We start from the raw sequence: 10,098 nt of genomic DNA on the forward strand, positions 1-10,098 counted from the left end.
ACTGCACTTTGCATGGGTGCAAAGATTATTGGTCTAGGATGAAATAAATTCCACACCCCTTGGGCCCTGAGATTTTATAAACTATGATTTTAGAAAGTAACATGAGACTACTGGGTACTTAGAGAGGAAGGGATGAACTAGGGGCAGGAAAGGGGATAAAGATGAGAGTACCTTGTAATTGGTGGGTAGAAGATATTTCTTTCTCTTTTTTTTTCTTTAACAGTGATAAAATATACTTTTATTTATTTTGTTGAGTCAGCATGTAAAAAAATATTGCTAAAGTAGATAAATAGGCAAACAGAAAGGTGTTCTATAAGTCTAGTTATCTTGAAGTTTATTTAAAACAAGAGGAATAGGTCATAATGTTTTCATGCAATACATACTTGGCTCTTAAAATAACAATTATGACATTAGCAGAAGGAATTAAGGAATGCTGTACTTGTGGTCCATACAAAACACCAACATTTTGGTTTTACATAATTAAAGAAGTATCTCAAACACTTCAAAATACTGTAATAGCCAATACATAGAAGCATGCCTTAGGTGGGCATAGGAATGCAATTAAAAAAAAAAAAAATTACACAGGAACTACTCAATTTCTTAAAAATCATTAAGCAAGAAAAGCAACATTGAACTTCACATACTGATTTTACACAACTTATATACAGTGTTGTTGTGAAGTGCCATCGAGCCAGTTCTGACCCATAGCGACCCTGTATAGGGTTTCTGAGGAGCAGCTGGTGAGCTTACATTACCAACCTTGAAGTTCAAACGGCTTTGCAGTCTGGCGCATTAACCCACAGCACCACACCAGGACTACTGATTTTGACTTAAATCCAAAAGCAAAAGTTAAGACTCTCCTCCTCTATTTTTGGTAAACAAATGCCTGGTAAAAGTAGATGACTTTCCCCCCTGGATTTTACCTAGGAGTAGCCTTTACATTTTTTTTTTTTATTTAAAAGAGGGCAGACTTGGCACTTTTATCCTGATGTCACCAATGTTAATATTTCGTGGGATCTCAGGAAGATTCATGTTCTTTACAGCTGATACATCACTGGCTAGGGCACCTGTAAAGCCAGCCTCAAATTTCTCCAGTTTATTTTGTGCATCAATTTGTGTAACAATCTCATTTATGTTGGTCTCCAATACCATTCCTCCCATCACCATTTCTGCAAGAATATTGTGAACCTTGTCTACACTGAAAATTAAATCCAGTTCACAGACATTTTCAAAACACTTGTCTAATGTTTCCACAAATACTTGAATTAGATATAAAATGCCAAGTTCACTTTCTGAAGAATCCACACAGAAGACAAAATATAATGTTGTGTAATGTCTACATATCAGTTTGTTGTCAGATCATCCTATTAACAATCCTCCTTCTAGGAAATTACAAACATTTTCATCTCTCTTAGCTACCAGATGGAATGTCTCTCTGATTATTTGCTGTTATGTATCTTCACTGTAGGGCTGGTAGAACTTGGAGAGCCATGGATTCCCATAGTTGTTGAAGATGAGGATCACCTTGATCATGGCTGGGCAGGGCCAACCCAGTGGGGACCAGGGAGCTGGGGGGGCTGGGGAAATGTGAGCCTTTCCTAGGGATCTAGGCAGCTATCCTTCCCCACCGGCCCCCTCCCACACGCCTGCACTGAGCGGGGCCCCAGAAGATACTTCTTGAAAGAAAGATGAGCAGGAAAAATAAAAAACAAGAATGGCAGTCTGATTGACTTCTATAAGAACAAGCAAGTTGTTCACCAGGGAGCCATCAAAGCAAGCAATCAAGTTCCCTCAAGGCAAACCCCTTCCAAGACTGAAACTCGAAGGGAATACATGAGCCGGCATGTAAACTTGCTGGTGACCATGTTGGTTTACCGATAAGGGGACGTGGAAGAAAAACAGCAATGAAGTTGTGAACTAAGTCCAACCATGTTCAATAGACTCCTGTCAACCTGGATCACAGCCTAGTTGGCCAGCAGTATAGCAAGACCTGGGGACTCCTGAGCCCATGGACAAGGACATAGTCACAGAGGACTAGAGTGGAAAGTGAAGTGTCCAGCTAATATGAAGTGAGGAAAAATGTACAAGAATGCCCAGACTTGCAGATAGTACCCATTTGACCTAGCTTCAATGGCTGATTGATCAGAACTCGACTAGAGAAAGATAGAAGAGGGGAAAAAAAAGTATAATCTGCTACAATTTGATGAACTTGACCTATACTTACAGATGTTGTAGCTTAAAAGAGGGAGCAGATCTTTACATCAGGAATCATTCCCACCCTCTCTGTACACAGGGTTGATAGGGATGGGCAACTTAGACTTTGGCTACCCAAAATGAGGGGGGGGAGGGGCAACAAAGGCACGAAGTGATTGGCTTACATGTTTTCAAGAGGGAGCTTAGTTTCAGAGGGTGTGAGGGAAGGTAGAATCTCCACTGAGTGTTTTCCAACCTGTCTAGATGGGACTGGTAAAAAGAAATGGGAATAAGATTCTTGTGGTTCAATAGTGAATAATTGCTATCTGGAATGTTACAAGTGTAAATGTGAATATTACAAATGTAAAGGTAGATGTTTTGTAACAAAAAGAGGGGAGTAGTTGATCTTGCAGTCTAGGAGCGGAGGACCGTAAGACCATCAAGGGAGAAGAGCGGAGTGCGAGACCCTGTCCAGAGAAGCAGTGAAGCCAGATATGGAGTCAGAAATGATAACATGGAGAGATGGATCAGCTAGGGACTCAAGACTTAAGGAGGGCCATGTGCTGGCGGCCGGGGGACTGGCATAAAGGATATATATACCCTTTGATTGTTTGAATGGTTATATGTTCTTGAGTGCTTCAGTGTACATACAAAAAAAAACACAGAGGAATTGGAAGCAAATGCTGTTGAATGATGATGCATGGAGGGGATTGTAATCATTGCAATGAAACAAAATATGATAGGATGAATGTAAAGGTGATGTGCTCCCATGTAAACTGTAACTCAATTCACAATAAAAACTTAAAAAATATATATAAAACATTAAGGCAGAGAGTACCAGAAAGATGGTTTCTTGACTGCAAAGGCTTTTGACTGTATGGATCATGACAAGCTATGGATAACTTGGGAAAAGCAGGTATTCCAGAACACTTCATGAGGAACCTGTACATAGACCAAAAGGTAATCATTCAAACAAAACATGGGGATATGGAATGGTTTAAAATCAGGAAAGGTCTGCAGCAGGACTGTATTCTTTAACCATTCTTATTCAATCTGTATGCGAAACAAATAATTCAAGAAGTGGTATTATATGAAGAAGAATGTGGCATCAGGATTGGAGAAAGACTCATTAACTAACCTGCAGTATACAAATGATATGATCTTACTTGCTGAAAGCAAAGAGGACTTAAAAATACTTACTGATAAACATCAAAGACCACAGCCTTCACTGCACCTCATTGAAAACAACAAAAAAACTCACAACTAGGACAATAAATAAGGAGCTCTGGTAGCGTAGTGGTTACGAATCGGGCTGCAAACCTTAAGGTCAGCGGTTCAAAACTACCAGCTGCTCCGCGGGAGAAAGAAGAGGCTTTCTACTCCCGTAAAGATTTACACCCTCGGAAACCCTATACAGGGTCGCTATGGGTCGGAACCGACTCGATGGCACATAACAACAACAACAACAACAGGATAATAAATAGTAACACGATAGATGGAGAAAAAATTGAAGTTGTCAAAGACTTCATTTTGCTTGGATCCACAGTCAGCACTCATGGAAGCAGCAATCAAGAAATCAAATGGTGTACTGCACTAGATAAATCTGATACACAAGAGCAAAGATAGCAGTTCAGGATTAAGGTGATATCCTGGTTGACAGTTTTTGCTTCATGTTCAAGAACACAAAATCAGCTGAGGACTAAGGTGTGCCTGACCCAAACTATGGCATTTTCAATTGTCTCAGATGCATGTGAAAGCTGGACAATTGATGCATTTGAGTTAAGGTGTTAGAGAAGATTATTGAAAATATCATGGACTGCCTGAAGAATTAACAGGACTGTGTTAGATGAGGAAAGCCAGAATTCTCGGAAGCAAGAATGTTGAGACCTCATCTCTCACACTTCAGGCATATTTCAGGAAGGACTGGTCCCTGTTGAAGGATATTATGCTTGGTAAAGTGGAGGATCAGCAAAAAAAAAAGGAAAACCCCCAATGAGATGGACTTGCACTGTGGAAGCATCAATGGATTCAAGCTTAATGATTATGCAAATGGCACAGTGCCAGGTATTGTTTCATTCTGTTATGCATGGAGTCTCTATGAGTTAGAGCTGACTTGATGGCTCTAACAACAACAACTTCTTGAGATCCCTAAAATAGCAGTAAAGGAATAAATAATTTAAACAAAGAAAAAGGGAAAAGGAATACAACAGATGAATGATGACATGAAAATTCTGGATGACGGAGAGTAGAAGAATGAGTAGAATTAGTAGTCATTGACTGCTCTGGCCCTCTGTGGTTTTATGACAATCTCAAAATTTAGTTACTTAAAAGAACTATTTTTTTATGTTCATGTCAGAAATCTGAAAAGGACATGGAAAGGACAGCCTGTGGGGGTTCCATAGTGGCAGAGTCCTTCATGGGAAAGACTCAAATTTGGAGATGATTCGATAAACGTGGCCTGGAATTATCTGGAGGCTTTGTTCCTCACATGTCTGGTAGTTAATGCTGGCTGTCAACCAGGATATCCGCTTGGACTATTAGCTGGAACATCTCTTTTTATTTTTGGGAAACTTTTTGTGTGATTTGAATGAAGGTTTACAGAACAGATCATCAGTCTTCCATCCAACGAACCACACACACTTTATTTCATCTCAAAGATTGCAGTCTCCTCCTTCTCTGTGGTTCCTATTTCCATTCCACCTTTCTTCCCAGTCCTTCTGAACCTTGTCCCCTGGTAAATATTGCCCTTTTGATATCGCAAGATTGACCATTCCATGATGCGCTTTCCTCACCAGTGTTGTGAACAGATCTTTGCCAATTGAACAAGGTGTCCCATGAAACTACGGTCCTAAGAACCCAGACCAGACAACTAACTCATTGCCTCAGGTGTTTGGTAATATCCAAAAAGTTTTCATCATTTTCCCCCATGTATGCTCCATCACAAACATGAATCTCTTTCGACCAAATGGCCAAATTTCATGGCATAGATGAGTGAGTGCCTCCAGGCTGCAACAGTGTCATCAAAGATTTCAATTTGTATTCCATTAATTCCTTATTCTTTACCAATGCCTTCAGTGCACCTTGGATTTCTTTCAGTACCACTGACTCATTAACACAGCTACCTCTTCTGAAATGGCTAAACATCATCCATTCTTTTAGGTACAGTTTCTCTGTGTATTCCTTCCATCTTCCTCTGATACTTTGTGAATTTGTGATTATTTTGCCAATAGAATCCTTCAATATTTTAAGTTGAGGCTTGAAATTTTTTTTCCAGGTATTTCACCTTGAGAAATGCTGAGAATGTTTTTCCCTTTTGGTTTTCTAACTCCAGGTCTTTGAACATTCATTATAATACTTGACTTTGTCTTCTAGAGCTACCCTTTGAAGTTTTCTGATTAACTCTTTTACTTCTTCATTTCTTCCATTTGCTTTAATACCTCTATGTTGGAGTCAAGTTTCAGAGTCTCTTTTAATATCCATTTTGGTCTTTTATTTCTTTCTTGTCTTCTAAATGACCTTTTGCTTTCATCCTGTATGTTATCATCAAACAACTCTTCTGGTCTTTGGTCATTAGAGACTAATGCATCAAATCTGTTCTTAAGATGTTATTTTCATTCAGGTTGGATATATCAAGGTCAAATTTTGGCTCTACGGGACTTGTTACAAGTTTTCAACTTCAGCCTGAATTTGCATATGAGCAATTGATTGTTCTACAGTCAATTGCTTGTTTTACTTGTTTACAATTGGCCTTGTTTTACTAATGATACAGAGCTTTTCCACCATTTCTTGCCACATATGTAGTCAACTTGATTTCTGTGTATATCATCTAGTGACGTCCATGTGTATAGTCATCTTTTATGTTGTTTAAAATAGGTATTTGCAATGAAGAAGTCATTGATCTTGCAAATTTCTATCATGGGATCTCTAGGATTGTTTCAAGCACCAAAGCCATATTAGTACGCAATCCAAAGAGAGATGATCCAACAGAGTGTGGAAATCATCAGATAACATCATTAAGCTCACATAAAAGTAAAATTTTGCTAAAGATCATTCAAAAACAGCCACAACAGTACATGAAAGGGAACTGCCAGAAAGGTTCAGTCTGGATTCATAAAAGTATGTGGAAGTAGAAATTCCATTGTTGATGTTGTTGATGTTAGATGGATCTTGGCTGAAAGCAGCGGATACCAAAAAGATGTTTACCTGTACTTTATTGACTGTGCAAAGGCTCCCAGCTGTGTGAATCACTGTGGACTAATACATCAGACTGCAAAGTTGTTTGAACTGCAACATCTGTGGTTCAAGTTCACCAGCTGCTCCTTGTAAACCCTATACAGGGTTGCTATGGGTCGGAATCGACTCAATGGCACTTAACAACAACAACATGGACAACCTTATGGAGAAAGAGTATCCTAGAGCACTTGAAGGAGAATATTGAAAGTGCCATGGGCTGCCAAAAGAACCAGTAGATCCGTTTTGGAAGAAGTGCAGCCAGAGTGCTCCTTAGAGGCCAAGATGACCAAACTTTGTCTCTCATACTTTGGACATATTGTCAGGAGGGAGCAGTCACTGGAGAAGGATATCATGTATGGTAAGGTGGAGGGTCAGAGGAAAATGGATTGGCCAAATGGTAGCATCGATGGACTCAAGTGTGGCAATGGTGGTGAGGTTGGCCCGGGATCGGGAAGTGTTTCGTTCTGGTGTGCATAATGTTGCTATGGGTCGGTACCGACTCGATGGCACCTAACAACAACAACAAGAGCACTTAATTGTGCTCATGAGGAACCTGTACATAAACCAGGAGGCAGTTGTTCAAATGGAACAAGGAGACACTGAATGGTTTAAAACTAAAAAGGTGTGCATCAAGGTTGTATTCTTTCACCATATTTATTCAATCTGTATACTGAGCAAATAATTCCTGATGTTGATTTATATGAAGAGCATGGCATCAGGTTTAGAAGAAAACTCATTAACACCTGTGGTATGCAAATGATACAACCTTCCTTGCTGAAAGTGAAGAGGACTTAAAATATTTATATTTACTGATGAAGATCAAAGAGATATTTACTGAGTTGCTCTTCAGTGTAAAGAAAACAAAAACTCTCACCGCTAGACCAGTAAATAACATCATGATAAATGGAGAAAAGATTGAAGTTATCAAAGATTTCATTTTGCTTGGATCCACTTTCAACACTAATGGAAGAAATAGGCAAGGAATCTATGTATTGCAGTAGGCAATCTGCTGCACAGATCTCTTTAAAGTGTTCAAGAGCAAAGATGTCAGCTTGAGGACTGGAGTGCACCTGACCCAAGCCATGGTATTTTCAACCGCTTCATATGCATGTGAAAGTTAGACAGTGAATAAGAAAGATCATAGAAAAATAGATGCATTTGAGTTATAATGTTGAACAAGAATATTAAAAGTACCATGGACTCCTAGAAGAACAAACAAATCTGTGTTGGAAGACGTCCAACCAGAATGTTCCTTAGAAGACAGGATGGTGAGACTTCATCCCTCATACTTTGGACATGTTATCAGGAGGGACTAGTCCCTGGAAAAGGACACCATGCTAGGTAAAATGGAGGGTCAGCAAAAAAGTGGAAGACCCCAATGAGATAGATTGTCACGGTGGCAGCAGCAATGGGTTCAAGCTTAACAAATATTGTGCGGATGATTCAGGACCACGCAGTGTTTGGTTCTTTTGTGCATAGGGTAGCTATCTGTGAGTTGGAACTGACTCAATGGCATCTAACAACAACAATTAACAACATGTACCACCACATTATAGGTGTGTTTGAAGTAAGGGTAAATATCCATGTACTCAATCCTCTCACAAACCCTTAGATATTTGTGGTATATGTCCATTCTCCCTCCCATATCCATTGAGTCTATGTATCTGTCCATGTATCTTACTGTGGAACACTGTTGTTGCAGGGTTGTGTATGTAACAGTATGTACCTCTATCTCCTTTAACCCTTGCATAGATCTCTGTGTCTTCACCTGTCTTCATTCTTCTTTTGCCAACCTCCCTCTCATTGTATATTGCTTTCCTATCACCCAAGTTAACACATGTCTACCGTCTAGCCAGTGAATTACTTTCCTGTCCCTCCTATCCCTGGTAACCATCATATAATATTTATTTTAGCATAAAAACCTTTTCTTGAATTTTTATAATAGTAATGTCATACAATATTTGTCCTATTATAACTGATTAATTTCAATCAGCATAATATTCTCCAGGTTCATCCATGTTATGAAGTATTTCGCAGATTCATCGTTACTCTTCAATGTTGCATAATATTCCATTGTGTGTATATGTACCAAAGTTTGTTTATACATTCCTCCATTGATGAGTATTAGGCTGTTTTTACTGTTGTGAATGTTGTTGTTGTTAAGTGCCGTCGAGTCGGTTCCGACCTATAGCGACCCTGTACAGGGTTTCCAAGGGTGTAAATCCTTACGGGAGTAGAAAGCCTCATCTTTCTCCCGCGGAGCGGCTGGTAGTTTCGAACCGCTGACCTTAAGGTTCGCAGCCCGATTCGTAACCACTACGCTAAACATAGGTGTGTACGTATCTACTTATGTCATGGCTCTTATTTGGAGGGCATATATTCCAAGCAGAGGAATTTTGGGGCGTAATGCTACAGGATAATGTACTGAAACACAAAGTTGATTTGAAGCACAAGGCCACTCCTTCGAAACTCTATACAGGGTCACTATGAGTCAGACCAACTTGACAGCACTTAACAACAACACAAGATATGGCTGGTGTGGCACTGTTGGATAAGGACAGGACTACTAATCACAAGGTTGGCAGATCAAACCCACTAGCTGCTCCTTGAAAACCCTACACTGGGTTGTTATGAGTCAGAAATGACTTGATGGAACTTAGCAACAACAACATAGTATTGTTATTTCAACTATAGAGGAAGCTCCATACCATTTTCCACAGAGGTTGTACCATTTTCCTGTGGCCTTTTTAATGTGGTTTTGGTTTCCTCAGAGCATAGCAACCTTGAGCTTCTTACACTGACATGCAGGAATCCAACAGCTAGTGTCCTGGGGTAACCAGGGAGAACCTGTATCAGTTTTTATGATCTATCCTTAGCAGTAACTTTGGTAACTTTCACTGCACTCTATTAGTCAGCCAGTCACTAAAGTCATCACAGATTCAAAGAAGAGAGCATCAATTCCCATTTCTCAATAAAAGTACTAAAGTACTTGAAGACATGTTTCAAAACTACCACACTGACATTGCACAGTAAAAAAAATGCTGAAATTTTAGAATTTGCAAAGGAGGTTACAAATGGACACAAGCCAAGTCATGCTATAGAATTTCTATAGTCTCGGAAGTTGGATACACCAAATACCAAGATGAGGAAATGAAAGGCTGTCATAAGGGTTGAAACTGGGAACAGGACTGCTTGGAGCTCTGAATAAGGAGCATTTAAATCCCTTAAATTCTTTCCCCAGCTTGCACAGGCAAAACTCAACCCAGAAGAAAGGAAGTTTATTCTCTGAAGCAGCAGTTCTCAAAGAGTAGAGTGCCCATGTGGCTGGTTGCTTCCATAAAGATTCACAGCCTTGGAAATCCTATGGGGCAGTTCTGTTGTCTCATAGGGTCACTATGAGTCAGAATCAATGCAATGGCGATGAGTGTGGCTTTGCGTTTAAATGAATAATTCCATTCTTTCAGTGAAGCCACCAACAAACTCTGCCTTGCATAGAGTGTACAGCCAGCTTGTCAGTGCATCATTTAAAGATAAAAAGGCAGCCTAGAATTACCAGGAATTTGGGGAACATTACTAATATGAACAAAAAGACAAAAACAAGTAAACAGAACAAAGGAAAATGGAGAAAACAGAAAATGTTTGGAGAGAACCAGAAAAAAAAATTACCAGTGC

The 10,098-nt window shown here is 39.6% G+C and overlaps 1 pseudogene; it reads right to left on the bottom strand.

Annotated features, from left to right (window-relative positions):
• Window positions 1-951: 951 nt before the first annotated feature.
• LOC102821602 lies at window positions 952-1,533 on the bottom strand (annotated as a pseudogene).
• Window positions 1,534-10,098: the final 8,565 nt, after the last annotated feature.

Source organism: Chrysochloris asiatica, unplaced genomic scaffold (genome assembly GCF_000296735.1).
Source record: "Chrysochloris asiatica unplaced genomic scaffold, ChrAsi1.0 scaffold00143, whole genome shotgun sequence".
In the NCBI taxonomy this organism is placed as follows: domain Eukaryota; kingdom Metazoa; phylum Chordata; class Mammalia; order Afrosoricida; family Chrysochloridae; genus Chrysochloris; species Chrysochloris asiatica.